The sequence below is a fragment of the Colossoma macropomum genome, unplaced genomic scaffold (assembly GCF_904425465.1).
Source record: "Colossoma macropomum unplaced genomic scaffold, Colossoma_macropomum, whole genome shotgun sequence".
NCBI classification, from domain to species: Eukaryota; Metazoa; Chordata; class Actinopteri; order Characiformes; family Serrasalmidae; genus Colossoma; species Colossoma macropomum.
In genome coordinates, this window is record NW_023494787.1 from 3,664,112 (window position 1) to 3,678,484 (window position 14,373).

Below are 14,373 nucleotides of genomic sequence, written 5' to 3' on the forward strand. Positions count from 1 at the left end.
CGTATAATTATTATCAAGTATCATTAATTATAATGATTATTAGCAGGGAAACCACTTAGCTCTTCTTGACTGCTCTCTGAATGGTGAAAAAAGGTGACCAGGCTGTCTGATAGTAATTTTTTTGGATAATATTGGAGAATTCAGGCTTTCCTCTTATGACAGGAAGATCACGGTCACATAATTTCTGATTTCCGAACAGCAGGTTATATCCGTAACCTATATAAACCTACCTAGCTAACTGCTGAACCGAGGTCTCAAGTCACACGAGGTCCTGTTATGAGTCAGCACGGTCATATTTTTAGACACCGTGGAGAAACTTCTCGTATGTATTTTTGTACACCACACCTGTAAAGCACAATTGTGGGGAAACAAAAGGAGCCTTGATATTAGGGGAGGGTAGCTAATGTATTACTAAGTTAACGTATCATGTTATTCCTATAGTTAATAAAGTTAATCACTCACAGTAGCATCCTGCAACAGGTGGCTAACACAGGAAACAGCATCTAGCTACGCTACCAACATTTGTGTAATAAACCTTCAAAACAAGCACCGTTAACACATTTAGAAAAGCTTAAATAAGCTGCTTGCTGGGAGTTTTATCTGGGACTCGGAGCAGCTGGAGAGCGGTCACTTCACGTGGAACGTGGCGTAAACATACTGCTAACTCTGACTGGTACTTTGGCAGATCTGATGCCAAATTTCGACTCAAAAATCTGACTCAAATCATACAGAAGAAAATGGCAGAAAAAAGTAATTTAACAATCTCTCAACAGAAATCAAGTTCAAAACACAGCAAAAACTTTAGACAATAGTTAGAAGGACCTCATAAAAATGAGTAGAGCTTTAAGAACAATAACTCAGGTTAGCATCACTCAGTGTGATGCTAGTTGGCATCTGCTAGCCATCATAACAGGATTAGCAGCTGGCGTTGAGCATGGTGACCTCCAGTGACGTTGTGTTAGCAGCAGTTTGAAAAGATGTAACTTAGGGGAAGAATGTTCTAGCCTTCATCCTCCTAGCTTGGTTGTAATGTGTGATAGACGGAGACCTAGCTAGCGGGTAGCACTAGCGCCAACTAAATTGTGGGTTCAACTCCAAAATAAATCAGTTTTTGACTGTTTTTCAAACACACAGCTGTCTAACAAGTTAGCATAGTGGTCCTGATATAGAAATGAGTTTTTAACACATAGAGATGTTAAAGTCAACACAGTAATCTGAGTTTTTGTAGTTGTTAACAAGTTAGCAAAACCCAGATTAACATGCTATCTGAGCACTGATGAATCTAAGCTGAAGTTGTGCTAAGAGAACAGAGTTGCTGGATGCTGGGGATGGATTTTGTGTACTGGGGGGATATTTTTAGCACTGGTCAGCAATTACTCAGGGATTTAAAGGTCAAAGGTGATGGTCCACTCTCTTTTGAGCAATATTTTAACACATCTCTGATCCTCTCCCACTCAGCTAACTTCACCACTGACCCATGACCTGCTCTGACAATAAATGACCACAGCCATCAATTAGCATGATGCACGAGGCTTCCGTTCACTACTAGCCAGAAACATTAGCATGTTTGGTTGCAGATATTACTGGCTATTCCTTTAAAGGGTGCATATAATTATTTATTATAATTTATTTGGCTAATATAGCATGTGAAAAAATAGGATTTTCCTCATTTAAAAAAAAAATAAATAGGTTGGTGTTTTACATAAACAGTGTTAAATTTTAAAAATGTACCTGCATACAGTCTATATATGGTAACTGAACTGCAAAAAAATGAATGAATTGTTTTTGTGATGTCACAGACGTTCATATATATCAGCCCATTCAGCATACATCACTTTAGCTCCAAATTTACAAGGCACAATACAGGGCAGCCAAACAGGACAGAGCTCATTTACATAAATTAGTCTTAAAGGCAGAGCAATTAAAAAAAAGTATCTGCTTAATTTCAAATTAAAATGTTGGAAAATCATATAAAATTGAATTATAAATGTGTCGGGTATATAAACTCACACATTAAGTGGGCTGCAGGGGGGAAAAATTAGATATTATATATATATATATATATATATATATAATATGTATATATGGGCCCTTTAATATCAAAGAACTGAGCCTTCAAATTGATGCAAGAGTCTTATTTAGATGTGCAAAAAAAGAACAAGCAAACTCTGAGAACCAATCTTAGACCCAGAGCGGACGAACCGTACCGCATGTATGCACTAAAAAAATAAATCTCGCGATTGTGTCTTGCTATAAACTGGTTATACAATGTCCGGCACAAGGTCACCGAGTTTCAATCCAGTCTATTTTTACATTTGGACATAAAACGAATCAGAGATTTCTATGTTTCTGAGGCCCCCAGTCATTTAGCCTGACTTTTTTTTCCCTCCTGTTCACATTTAAACCCAAACCTCAGCCCCAACCATCAATCTGGGCCTAAAATTAGCGTGAACTCTGGGTAAACTATCCTTCTTTAACCCTAATACAATCCTCTGTCATTCTTGGAGTCTGAAGCATCTGTGAGAACGGCACTCAAAGTCTGGAGTGGAGCGCGTTCTGTCATTACAGCCGGGCGCGATGACGGCAGAGCCGGTCTACGCCGCTGGGAGTGAGGGTAAATATTTGTTGGGGTCATATTTTTAGCGCAGAGCCTAAGAGAGGTTTACTTCTGCGATCTTTCGCTGCTATCAATCATTGGAAATGGCTGCATGGAGGATATTAGCCTGTGGTTCATTGCATCTGAAACAAAATGAGCAAAGCTAACACAGATTAGCATTCACAGGAGCTCAGGCATGGAATAGCTGCAGTTTAATGGTGAACCATGGCTATTAGTGGTAGGCCTTGAGCTCAGTCAAAACTACATCAAAACTATGTCAAAAAAGAGGGAAAAAGTTCTGACAGAGAGCTACTGCCACTGTTTTCCATTCCTAACAACTAACCGGAACACTGCTTGGACTGTGACTCATATTCACAGTCTTCCACACTTCCAAAAGGACTCGAATGACAATTTCTCTTCACAAAATTGCTCCCATTTTAAATCAAAGCAAGCAAATAGTTAATCTAATGTGTAAGGCCTTCAGTCCAGCCCCTGAAGACCTGACCAATGGAAGAGTTTACTTAGTTGTATCTACGTAGATACCACAGATTTCTTTTATATTTTATTTCTTTATTTATTTCATTAATCATATTTTTATGTGTCCATATTTTATCTTATTTATTAAGTTACTATATTGTTATTTAATGGCTTATTGATTTTTTTTAGTTTTTTAATCTACCACTATGATTATTATTACTTTTTAGCATTTGTTATGTTTTTAATGTTTAACTTCTCAATCCCTGATTTCTCAGCTACATTGCAAATGGGGACTCCCTCAATGTAATCCAAGTTTAAAGAAAGGTTGATTGATTGATTGATTAGTTGATTGATTGATTGATTGATTGGTTAATTTTCTTTTGAGCGTTGCAAGATTTTAACCCTTTTGTTTCCAATAAATATTAAAAAATGAAATAAGATCATGCAATAAGCATATAACTAAACGTCACACGTATTTTTTATTTCACAGAAATCATTAGGCCTTTTCTAAGGCATAGAAGGCACTGAGGGTACTGCCTGCAGCTCAGTGCTAATTATTTCCATTCATGTTTACTCTTTTTTCCCAGCTTCTGTAGCTGTTGCAGTATGTTTAACTCTCTCATGCATAGGATTTTGTCAGTGGTCCTTTCGGAGCATTGGTCTTTGTTCTCAGCATGTGGAACTGGAGCTTTCTTTGAGCTACTGTGTTTCCTATCACTGTGTAAAAGAAGCTTTATGCTGCCTTTATTGCTGGATGCTGAATGTGCACACAATCAGAGCACAACTGGCAATAAAAGGCCACTGAACTGTTCACTACTGTACCAGGTAAAAGTCAGAGACCACCCTTCATTTATTAATTTTCAGTTCAATCCATCATTAAGCACAAGTCAGGAAAAAATATCACAATATCAAATAATATCATATTTTTAAGTTTAGTGTGTCCACTCTTTACCTTTATTCCAGCTTCCATTCTTCTCAGGAGACTCACTTTCAGTTTCTCAAAGAATCTGCAGACACACCTCCAAAGTTCAGTCTTAGAAGCTGGTTGATCATTTTCTGAAGTAATCAAACACATTCAGTGGTGTTGAGGTCTGGACTCTGGGGTGGTCAGTCCCTTATCGAGCCGTGGATGTTTTCAGATCTGAAGCAGTTTGATTTTCTCCTCTCTCTCAAAGATGAAAGCTTTAAGTGCTGTTTATCTGATGGGGGCAGTTTTGATGTCTACCAGGTGTTGTGGGTTGTTGTTATGAGGCACACTTTCTCTGTAGATTTTGATCATTTTTTGGACTCCAGTTTTGGAAACTCCTGTTTTTACACTTATATTCTTTTGACTTTTTTCTTCATTATGCAAGTGGATTATCTAATATCTCCTTAAAAATGAACAACTTGTGCTTAAAATTAAATAAATGAAGGGTTGTCCCTGACTTTTATAAATACTGAATATATAAATATACTCGTTTACTTGCTCTAAGTTGTATTTTGTGACACAAAGAAAATAAAAAACTGCAAATTGCCAGTTTTGTTAGATCATGTTTAGATCACAAGTGTGAATGATTAAGGTGATGGCATTGAGAAATCACATTATTAAAGAAATAGCCATTTTTGCCTTAGAATTAAGAGTTAATAGCTTTAATCGCTTGAAATCATAATAATAAAGCAAAGCCCCTTTACCAGATAATGCACTACTCTTCATTAAACATTCATACAGGCCCAGAGCTCCACATGAATAGATGCACGATTCTGAGGCACAGTGCATTGCACTCCAACACCGAGCTCCACACCGCGCTGAGACTCAGCAATGCTTTGAGACATGGAGGGAATGAATTTGAAGCCTATTCAGTGCAGTCAAGCAGAAAAGTGACACTCACCCACATAGCACGGTGGGTGAACATGTCAATAAACACATACCGGCTCCTAAGAAAAGACTGTTTAAGGTGCATCTGATCATAAACACAATAAATGTAAGCTATCACCAATTAGCAGAGGTGTAAAGATGAAGGTTTAATACAACATTTGACTCTGAGGTCAAGATTTGATTTGATTTTTGATATTTTCTGTGTTAAAAATGTTCTGCACAGCACTAGTTCTGTTGGTTTGGCTCTAATAAATAAATAAAGGTTCTCCAGTAGAACTTTTACAGTTCCTGATGCATCGCTCTCTAACTACATAAAGCATAAAAAAATAACAACCGTTAGAATTAATAAACTCTTCAGGGAAAAAGCTGACCCATCTGAGCATGGGTGTGGTCATAGCATAGCACTGCCCACTTTACTTTGATAGGCTGAACCTAGACGCCTGGAGTGGGTGGCGTAGTCGTCAGACTATTCTTCAGGTGTGGGACAAATACAGAGGACAATACAGATCAATAAAAGATCAGACCGAAGCTTCAATCCCTCAAAGAACCATCCATTGAAATGCTCTTTATAGAACCAAAGTGGTTCCTCTACATTATCGCTCCAAACAACCCTTTACTTTTAATTCTGTATGTTGTGTGGACTTGTATCTATCTGTCTATCGGTGAAGTTCTCATCACTTATTTAAGTTGTGCAGCTGGAGTGGGTGGCGTAGTCAGCACACTGTTCTTTATGTGCAGGACAAAAACAGAGAACAGTAGGAGCCAACAAAAGAATAGCCTAAAGCTTTAATCCCTCAATCATCTATTAAAAGGTTCTTTAGAAAAACAGAAGGGGTTCTTCTATAGTATCGCTCCAAAGAATCCTGTTTGGAACCTTTAGTTTTAATAGTATTTATAAACATGATTTGCCATGTACTTTTTTATTTCCATCAGCATTAACAAAGTGCCTATTTATCTATCTCTCTCTATCTCTCTCTCTCTCTCTCTCTCTCTCTCAATCTATCTATCTATCTATAACACTCTCTTCTTTATCTCCCTGCTGGAGTGGGTGGCGTAGTTGGCACACTGTTCTTCAGGTGCAGGACAAAAGCAGAGGACAGTAGGAGCCAATAAAAAAAATAGCCTAAAGCTTTAATCCCCAAAGAACCATCCAATAAAAGGTTCTTTAGAGAACCAGAACTGGTTCTCCTATATTATCGCTCCTTAGGGACCATTAGTTTTAATAATGTGTATCTATGGAATTTGCCAAGTTTCTCTCTCTCTCTCTCTCTCTCTCTATCTATCTATCTATCTATCTATTGGTGTGGGTGGCGTAGTCGGCACACTGTTCTTCGGGAGGTAAGAAAAAAACAGAGAACAATAGGAGCCAACGAAAGAATAGCCTAAAGCTTTAATCCCTCAAATAATCATCCATTAAAGGTTCTTTAGAGAACCAGAAGTGGTTCTTCTTTAGTACGGCTATGAGGACCCCTTTTTTGAACCTCTAGTTTTAATACTGTATATAACTGTGATTTGCCAAGTCCTTTCACAAGCTTCTATCTATCTATCTATCTATCTATCTATCTATCTATCTATCTATAATACAGTCTCTTCTTTATCTCCCTGCTGGAGTGGGTGCAGGACAAAAACAGAGGACCGTAGGAGCCAATAAAAGAATAGCCTGAAGCTTGAATCTCCCAAAGAACCATCCAATAAAAGGTTCTTTAGCAAATCAGAAGTTTCTTCTATGTAATCGCTCCAAAGAACCCTTTAACCTTTCGTTAAATAGTGTTTTTAACCATGAGTTGCCAAGTCCCTTTTTAGGCTTCAATTTCCATCAAGATTAACAAAGTGCCTGTCTGTCTATCTATCTATCTATCTATCTATCAAGCTCTCTTAATTTCCCTGCTGGAGTGGGTGGCGTAGTCGGCACACTATTCTTCAGGTGCAGAACAAAAACAGAGGACAATAAAAGACAATAAAAGAACAGCCTGAAGCTTTAATCCCAAACTAAACACACACCCTTTGAGCAACTCTCCTTTGTGCAATACTGTCACTGAGCCACTGATAAACCGGCAGTTAACTCACATCCTATCCCTCACCTGCACTCGTTCACTGCATTTATCAAAGACCTTTGCTCTCTCTCTTTCTCTCTCTTTTATACATAGCAGAAAACAACAGGACTGCAAAACGTACCTGGGCAATTTTGTCTTCAACGATATGCCTTTAGGCTTCTTTCTCTTTCTTGCTTCCTCTCTCTCTCTCTCTCTCTCTCTCTCTCTCTCTCTCTCTCTCTCTCTCTACTACACTGCAAAAGAGCCGAACTGTAAAACGTACCTGAGCAACACTGCCTTCACCGTTGAGTGATGCACTAGTCTATAGGTTTCTAATTATTTCTCTCTCTCTCTCTTTCTCTTTCTCTCACTTCTCGCTCTCTCTCTAACTGTCTCTCTCTTTCTGTCTCGTCCTCACTTTCCTTCTCTTTCTGTCAGCTCTACGTCCTGCAAGCCTGAGCTGAAGTTTTGCAGTTGCATTACAAAAGAGGAAGCGCTACAGCTTCAGTCTGAGACACGCCCCTTTGCTCTTTCTCTCCCTCTCTCTGTCTCTCTCTGTCTCTCTCTCGCTCTCACTTTCTCAGTCCCCCCCTTCTCCGAATGCCTCTAGGGCTTTGCTGAACTCTCCCACAGCGCTCGGCCGCTCGTCTCTCTATTTCATCATCCCTGCAGACGCTTGTAATTTTCCGAGCGCCCACTTTCTTTCTTTTTCCCCTCCAGTATCGGGGCCCAGTCTTTTATTTATTTATTTTTTTTTTTCGGAGTTTTTAGGCTTTCGGAGCAGCCCTGTCACTTCAGACCTTTAGATTATGTCACTGGGCAGAACCCACACTCTGCACGACAAGGGAAAATGACAAGGAGAGAAAAAAAGAAAAAAAAAACAAAAACAAGGCCAAGCTACTTCCTGCAACCTGAGATGTTTTGCAGAGTGCACAGAAAGAGGATCTTTTATGATCTGCATGCTGAATTAAACAGAACCTGTTACACGGAAACCCTCCAGGCACAAGTGAAAAATGCGTAAATAATAAAGAAACAACCGGATTTTCCTTTAGAAATATGTTTATGCAGCATCGTGCATTTTTTTTATGTGGACACAACCAAACACATTTAAACATTTAAACTACAGGCTTATTATTCAGGTATTAATTTATGGCTAATTATTTACTATCTACTGTGAATTATTCAGTATCTACTATGAATTATTCAGTATCTACTATGAAAAATTCAGTATCTACTGTAAATTATTAAGTATCCACTATAAATTATTCAGTATCTACTATAACATATTCAGTGATTGCTATAAAATATTTAATATCCACTACAAATTGAGTATCTGCTATGAATTATTAAGTATCTACTATGAATTATTAATTATCTACAATGAATTATTCAGTATCCACTATGAATTATTCAATATCTACTATGAATTATTCAGTATCCACTATGAATTATTAAGTATCCACTACAAATTATTAAATACAAATTACTATGAATTATTCAGTAGTTACTATATATTATTAAGTATCTACTATGAATTATTCAGTAACTACTATGAAGTGAGGAACTGTGCGTAGTGCAGTGTGTGTGTGAAGTTACAGAGGTTAACGTTAAGTAGCATTAGTGCTGTTGCTTATATATATATATATATATATATATATATATATATATATATATATATTTAGAAATGATGGTCCCCAGTGAGTTGAGTGAAATTCTCAGCCAAAGTGCGCCGCAGGAAAGCAAGTCTTTAGAGACGCATCTCTTCTAACAAAGTCCAACCATGTTCAAAAAGTCGGTGGTGCTGCTCAGAACCGCCGTGATTATTTCCTTGAGAATCTCAACAGAGAATCCTCACGTATCACAGTCATAGCGAACCCTCGCAACTACGCTGTGCACACTTTCTGTGATGAATAGGTCAGAATAAACGACCCAAAACTACTTGAAATAGAATCTCATCTACATACATTAGCGTACATTAAAGAGCGCTTTTTTCCTTCTGCTGAAAAGTTGCTATGTTGGAGATATGAAGTTTTTAGGGATGATAAAGGGTTCAATGACACACAGTAACCACTTTTGGTTCCCTAAAGAACGTTTTCAATTCTTTAAAGCATTTTGTGTAAATGAGCTGGACCTTTTTAAAGTCCCCATTATGTAAAGGTTCAATACCAGCTAAAGGTTTTTCCTAGCACTGTACACCCCAGCCAGGAACCATTTAGAAACCTTTATTTTTAAAGGGGAATTCCACCAATTTGTCAAAGTTTCTGCATAATTCAGTGTTTGAGAGGTAAACAGAGTAATTCAGAGTGGTTTGGTGTGAAATGGTTCAGATTTTGTTACAGTGGTGGGGATAGGATTCAGGGGTCGCCATGACTACAACACAAATATAGACATTTTATTTACTATCCAAAACCACCAGTGAACCTACACGAGTCTTCTGAGTTTATATGGAATGTTGATGATGGAAAAATAGAGGAAAATCAGAAAAAAAACAAGATTTCTTTCCACCATAAATGGATTTTAAGGCCAAAATCTTCTCAAAACTATCACAAAACAGTGTCTCAGTCATCAGGCAGTGAACTCATAACCATTTCATGTAGTAACTTTCTGTGAGGGAGCTTTTAGAGGTGGGCGTCTGGTTCCTATCACCACCACTGTGAACAATTCTGACTCAGTTCTCTAGAACGGAGCGTTTCACACCAAACCGCTCTGATTGATTCTGTTTACATCTTAACCACTTAATTATGGAAAAAAAGTTTAAAAATCAGTGGAATCCGTCTTTAAGAATCCTTATAGATGTGGGATTGGCAGGTTCAGGCTCTTCTGGAACCAAGACCTCCTTTTTGCCTTAGCAGCATTGGAGAGAATCCTTAACTCATTAGCTTTAAACCTTCACGGACCTTCTGACAGGTCCAGTCTTCTGATCCTTGCTTGAATAAGTTGATAATAACCCACTTGTACAGTTTTCCCTGTAGTTGCTGAATAGGTCTCAAGATGTTGTGATGCATAGGAGCTTAATGTCTCCTGCAGCAGCACTGGAAACGCTGTAGGACCCTCAAGGCTTCTTGAGAAGCCCTTATCCCTCAAGGGATCGAGAAAGTTTCACACAGAGGAAGCCTCAAGGTCATGTTTTGTTCAGTTTTTGGTGAAAAAGAGGCTCCTTCCCTGTCTGCGGCGGCTCATACGAGCACTTGATGCTTCCAGAATGAGAGATAGCATCTGAAAGAGAAACATAACGTAAAGACAAGCTCACCTCAGGTAGGTGTGAACTGCCGCTTGTGCTTGTGCTGGGAGGGTTTAGATGTCCATAACCTGGAGGAAGTCCTGGGAGGATAAGGGCTCAGCTCTCAGAGGCTTCAGATGATGGATGGAGCAGCTGCAACAGGTAGAGTGTGAGAGTGTGTGTGAGAGAGAGAGAGAGAGAGAGAGAGAGGACGAACGACAGCCGCAACTCTAAACTCCACCACTCACACTGGCAGCACTCAGCCTTCAGCTTAGCCCTCAGCTCCAAAGCACCCATGACGTCAAAGCTCCCCCCTCTGGTCACGTGACCCCTTCCCCTTCGCCCGAAAGCCTATGAGAGCCGCCGTTTCCTTGGCAACAGGAACTCAGCATTCATGGCGCGACTCAATGGGCTGCATGCCGTCCCCCAAGCTCACTTCACTTCTGCACTAAAACTGTCAAAAATGAGTGAAAACAAACGTTCAACAAAAACAGACGGATGAGAACGAGTGTAAATCACCATGTACTTCAGCTCAAACTGCGTCAGGCTCTTCAGTATCTCTAATGAACTTGATTATCTGACACTGTGTGACCCACTGTTATCTACAAACATGCACAAAAGTATGGACAAAAGTCAGGAAAACAACTCTGGAGGCTTCTGAATGCATTTGTTCATTTTGCACACAGGCCGCTAAGCTCACTTGCACAGTCCAGACTTTTATTTTGTAAATGAGATACATGCTTTGCAAAAGCATGCACTTAATTTACTTTCTGCATTATAACACAGAGTAAACCCAGCGGAGAACCCAACAGGCAGCAGCTAAGAGCAGATGTCCCCCCTCACATTGGAAGCCATGCTTTACTTAAGGAGATTAAGTTCATCAAAGCCTCCTCTCATTAGTCTTAAATCACAAGGACTTTTTTCTTAATGGCTTCTTAAGGCCCAGTGCACGGCTGCTTGCTGACTCAGGCAGCTGCGTCTCTCGGTACACGCCGTGCAAAGGTCTGCACTAGACTCTCAGTGCCGTGCAATATGATACTCATGCATGGATTTGCATGATTTTTTTTGCATGTCTGAATAGGTGTGTATGGATATGAATCAGCAGCATCTCTCACGGCACACCAGGGTAGTTTTTGGTGAATCTGTGCTTACGTGTAATGCATGAGCTCAACAAGTGGAACGTGTACACTGTTAGTAATAAAGGTTCTGTTCAGGTACAGTTTTCATTCATCAAAGTACAAACAGTGTAAATGTTCCCTCAAAGGTTCAACAGTGGTTTTAAGGTCTGATTGTGAACCTTAAATAAGTTTTTCCAGGTGAAAAGTTTGTATTTGTACCTTTTCATAACCGAATGTTTTAAACAGAACAGTAAAATAAAAGCCTGGAGACGAGACGGGGTGTGTGGAGTCAGTACAGCTTAGAACATATCATTTCAGTGGATTATGGTTCAGTTATGTTCCCTGACTAAAGGTACTGAGATGTACTCTCAAGGGTCCCACCTCAGTGACAAGAGGGGCACTGACCCAGAGACAGTTTACTACCTTTATTTCTGAGAGTGTATATATGTATATCATATATTGTTGCTGTTGGAACCAAACCTTTTGTTATGCTATTTGAAAATGCAAAATTTCATGACAAAAGGACCAACAGAAATGGTGCAAAATAAAAAGAAACCTTGTTACATTAACTTACAGTGAAATTAAGAATGTTTTTTCCTTCTCCTATAAAGTTACTATTTTTGGATATACAAGGTTTAATTTAAGTTAAATTTAGGGCTACCAAACAATCAAAGTAATTAATCATCATTAATTACATTAATATGTGTAGTTAATCTCGATGAACTGCATTTGTGGAATGTGACCTTAAAGAAAAAAATAATAAAAAGCAGTGCCCTTCTGTTATTACTACATGAATGGGCAAAATAAGCTTCACTAGAATGCATGTATTACTTTTGAGCTTTCCTTACTTAAAACTTGACGTAATTCAGTGATAAAAAAATTCACGGCATGGCAGTAGATGGAAGGATCTTTGGTTTCATCAATTTCCAAATTTACTAAGAATTTACTAACATAAGAGACACTTGGTAGTCCAAAAATGAAGAATGTAAACATCAGTACATCAACTATAAACATGCCTGCATGAGTCAAAAGTGAAGCATTTTTATGGTTCCTGTTACGTCTGGTCTAAAACTAACATAGCATTTCACAATAAGAACATATCATACCAGCAGTGAAACATGGTGGCGGTAGTGTGATGGCGTGCTGCTTCAGGGCTTGGGACACTGGATGTCCGGTCATCAGTCTGTGATCTGAAGCTCAAGTGGAACTGGGTGAAAATAAAAATAAAGAATGGAATCATCACTACATCAGCTATAAACATGCTTACTCATCTCCCATAGTGGTGCTGGAGAAGTCTCAAGAGTGAGATTTTCCAGTTTAAAGATAGGAAATCTCCCTTCTGATAATGTATCTAGAGGGTGGAATGTACTTTTGAACTGCTTTGGGGTGGATTTGGCTGTTTTGAAGTATTTTTGCAACTTAGCTGGCTAAAGCAGAAGGAAGCAAGATAGCTCATGTTACAGCTAATATCACATCTGTATTAATTCATTTGTTAGCCTGTTTAGTGGGCTTTTTCAGTTTGATATATGTAAATGAGCTCTGTCCTGATTGGCTGTGCTTTACTGTGCCTGGTTTAAAAAGCATGAATGGGCGGAGCTAAATTGCTGTAGGTTGAATTGGTGGATATATGTAAAGTGTTTGTTTTTGTGAGAAGAAAATTATTGAAATGTATCAGTCTGGAAAGGGTTACAGGGCCATTTCTGAGGCTCTGGGACTCCAGAGAACCACAGCGAGAGCTGTTATCTCCAAATGGAAAAAACTTGAAATGGTGGCAAATCTTCACAGAAGTGGCCGGCCTACCAGAATTCCTCCAACAGCACAGTGACGACTCATCAAGGAAGTCAACGAAGAGCTCAGATAAACATCTAAGCAACTCTTGCCTCACATAGGGTCAGTATTAATGATTCAATCATTAGAAAGAGACTGGGGAAATAAAGGTGTCCTTGTTAGAGTTGCAAGGACTAACACAGCATTCCACAATAATGACATCATATCAGCAGTGAAATATGGTGGTGGTAGTGTGATGATGCAAGGGTGCTTTGCCGCTTCAGGGCCTGGGACACTGGATGTCTGGTCTGAAGCTCAAGCAGAATGGGCTTATGCAGTGAGATGATGATCGACTGGATGTCTGGTCATCAGTCTGTGATCTGACGCTCAAGCTGAGCTGGGTGAAAATAAAAATACAGAATGTAATCATCACTACATCAGCTATAAACATGCTTACTTATCTCTTATTATCATATTATTATTATTATTATTATTATTACTCATCTCCCATAGTGGTGCTGGAGAAGTCTCAAGAGTGGGATTTTCCAGTTTAAAGATAGGAAATCTCCCTTCTGATAATGTATCTAGAGGGTGGAATGTACTTTTGAACTGCTTTGGGGCAGATTTGGCTGTTTTGAAGTATTTTTGCAATTTAGCTGGCTAAAGCAGAAGGAAGCAAGATAGCTCATGTTACAGCTAATATCACATCTGTATTAATTCATTTGTTAGCCTATTTAGTGGCTACACTAGCAGTCAGGATGTCTTTATCACAGTGTGGGAGTGTTGAGTAGTGTAGTGAGAGAACATACAGTTCAGATACAAAATTCTGAACTCTGTCAAACCGATGAGGCTGAGAGAAGCATTCAACTAAAGCTCACAGCTTGAAACTTCCAGCCTCTGAACTGAGAAGTGCTACTCTGAAAGTCAGCAATGTGTTCTAAACTTCAAATTCAGCATATGATGCCTAATCCACATGGTTGCTCACACAGTAACCAGTGATAAAGTACCAGTTCTATACTTTAAAATGAGAATTTTCCTGTATTTTATTTCTCTGAGCTTTACTTATGATATTTTTGTGGTTTAATAGATCAAACAAAATTTACATGATCAATTACATGAAAAATTTTTGTCTTTCTTACTGTGCCTTTTCAGTTTGATATATGTAAATGAGCTCTGTCCTGATTGGCTGTGCTGTACTGTGCCTGGTTTAAAAAGCAGTGCAGGCTGAAACACACCTTGTAACTTCAGCATGAATGGGCGGAGCTAAATTGCTGTAGGTTGAATTGGTGGACATATGTAAAGTGTTT

At 38.9% G+C, this 14,373-nt stretch overlaps 1 protein-coding gene across 7 annotated transcripts in view; it reads right to left on the reverse strand.

The window, feature by feature from the left end:
• Positions 1-10,455, reverse strand: part of ncaldb (neurocalcin delta b) — a 37,391-nt gene extending 26,936 nt beyond the window's left edge. For 3 of the 7 annotated variants that reach the window (XM_036565904.1, XM_036565898.1, XM_036565897.1), the window contains exon 1: positions 7,104-7,691. The gene's annotated coding sequence lies outside the window, so the exon portion shown is untranslated. Of the gene's footprint in view, positions 1-7,103; positions 7,692-10,211 lie in introns of those variants that run through there. The other 4 variants (XM_036565902.1, XM_036565901.1, XM_036565903.1 and 1 more) reach the window with 2 other exon arrangements.
• Positions 10,456-14,373: the final 3,918 nt, after the last annotated feature.